The sequence below is a fragment of the Tupaia chinensis genome, unplaced genomic scaffold (genome assembly GCF_000334495.1).
Source record: "Tupaia chinensis unplaced genomic scaffold, TupChi_1.0 Scaffold000182_1, whole genome shotgun sequence".
In the NCBI taxonomy this organism is placed as follows: domain Eukaryota; kingdom Metazoa; phylum Chordata; class Mammalia; order Scandentia; family Tupaiidae; genus Tupaia; species Tupaia belangeri.
Window position 1 is genome coordinate 142,982 of NW_006159657.1, and position 2,273 is coordinate 145,254.

The 2,273-nt window shown below is 52.3% G+C and overlaps 1 pseudogene; it reads right to left on the reverse strand.

The window, feature by feature from the left end:
* Positions 1 to 231: 231 nt before the first annotated feature.
* On the reverse strand, positions 232 to 407 carry LOC114007479 (uncharacterized; annotated as a pseudogene).
* Between the last annotated feature and the right edge of the window lie 1,866 nt (positions 408 to 2,273).

Here is a 2,273-nt window from a genome sequence, read left to right on the forward strand (position 1 = left end):
TTCTCACCTGTCTCTCTCTCTCTGCCTCTCTGGTGAGCACATGGACACTATAACAAAAAATCTCTCACCAAAAAAAAATAAAAATAAAAAAAGTCCAGAAGGGGCAGCCGAGGGTCGATTTGGCAGCCCCCTGACGTCGAGAACCCAGGCTCTTGCCATCCTTCTCTAGCACCTTCAGCACTGGCTTTTCCACCTCAAGCTCTTCCCCTCGTGGCCACAAGGGGACTGCCATAGCACTAACCATTCAAGTCTGACACAACAACCACAGAAGAAAGCCAACAGAGCCACTGTCTCATCATCTTGTGCGTGTGTGTGTGTGTGTGTGCGCGTGTGTGTGTGTTTTCAATTAGCAATAATCGCACCTCGGATAAACCTCATTGGCTACGATACTGCCACTGTGCAGAGCTTGTGTGTGTGTGTTTAAGAGAGAGATTTTTGCTGTAAGGCATGTGTGCTCACCAGAGAGACAGAGACAGAGAGAAAGATAAATCACCCCCACCACATTGCAATCCCTTCTCTTCCATTCTCCTCTCAGGATTTTGGGCATGCACACACATGTGCCTGGTGTGAATTTTAAGCTGCCAGGTCCAGGGCCCCACCCCCACCCCCCGTGGACCTGTCCTGTTAAAGAATAGAATTACCATGTGGCTCAGGCCAGGGGTTTTCCATCTTAACTTCCCAGGAGAACCACCTGGGTAACTTCTACGACAGGCGGATGCCCAGATTCTACCCCCAGATACGGAAATTACCATCTCTGGGAGAGGGGTTTTGGCATTTTTCAAAGCTGGCTTCCTAATGAGTCTAAGGTTCAGTCAGGGTTGAGAGTCACTGACTTAAATCAGGAATCAGAACGCTTCTTCTGTCAAGAGGCAGACAGTGTTTTGGTTTTGCCGTTCGGTCTCGGTGGCATGCCTCACCTCTTCCACAGACTCACAAAAGCAGCAACAGACAAGATGTAAATGAGTGTGCCTGGCTGTGTTCCAATAAAACTTTATGGGCAAAACAGACAGCAGGCTGGACTCTGGCCTGTGACCCAGCCATAGCTGTCTAACTCTTGCTAAGGCCAGTGAGGATCCATGCCCTGGAGCTGGCGCATTTCCACCTGTGCAGAATCGTGACCTTCCCAAAGGCAGGGCCTGGGTTCTGCGCATGCTTTCGCACATTCTCAGCGCACGGCTTGCAGCTCAGGTGATGCTTGTCCAATGACAAAGGCCAAAGGGAGTGTTTACGAAAGAGTTTGAGGGGCCTTTTTCCTGAGACGTGATTCATGGTGAACCTAAACTCTAAAACTCTTTCGGGATAGTGGCTAACACATGGGACTCCCACTTGGCCGACCACAGTTTGAACTCTGAATCTGGGGCTTGAAAATCATACTAAGCACATGTGTGTGCATGCCCAAAATCCCAGAAGGAGAATGGAGGAGAAGGGATTGTGGCATGGCCATCCCCCAGTGAGGAGGCATTTCTTACTTTCCCTCTCACTGTCTCTCTCTGGCGAGTGCACACACCCTATGGCAAAAACCACAAAAAACTGTTTTTTAGAAAGAAGGTAGAAAGATCAGTAAAGAGCCTTATTCCTACCGGTGGCAGGAAGAACAATGGCTGCCACATATGTCCGTCCCTCCTCTCTGGGACCTAGGAGCATGTTATGTTACATAGTGAAGGGGAGTTCAAGTTGCCGACGGAATTAAGACCGGTAGCAGCTGGGCTGAGATTAGACTATTCCGGATTGCTCAGGTAGGACCAATGTACTCACCAGGGTACGGACAAGAGGACGCAGGAGGATCGGGGAAGACAGAGGAGATGTGAGGGCAGAGACAGAGGTGGGGCGAGATGCTTTGAAGAGTGGAAGGGGCCACAAGCCGCGGAATGCTGGTTCAGATGTCAGCAGGTGCTCTGAGCTTCCAGCGTCTGGAAGCCGGAAGAGACAAGAAGGCTTCTCTCCTGGGGCCCCAGAAGGAGTCCAGCCTCCCCACACCCACACTCACACCCACACCTGTTTCTAGGCCAGGGCAACTCGTTCTGGACTCCTGACTTAGAGAACTGGGAGAGAATGGACGTGTGGGGTGTCAAGGCCCTGTGTTGTGGCTGTCCATTATGCAGCCTGAGGGCACTGATACTCCTCCCCGGTGCCTGGTCCCTAACCATGCCCCCCCCTCGCCCCCCGTGATCCACATCACACATCTACTTTCTGCAGCAGCAACCTCCCCCCACCCCACCCCACTCCCGCCCCACACTGCCCCCAGGCTGCCGAGGGCTTGCCAATGGACCGGG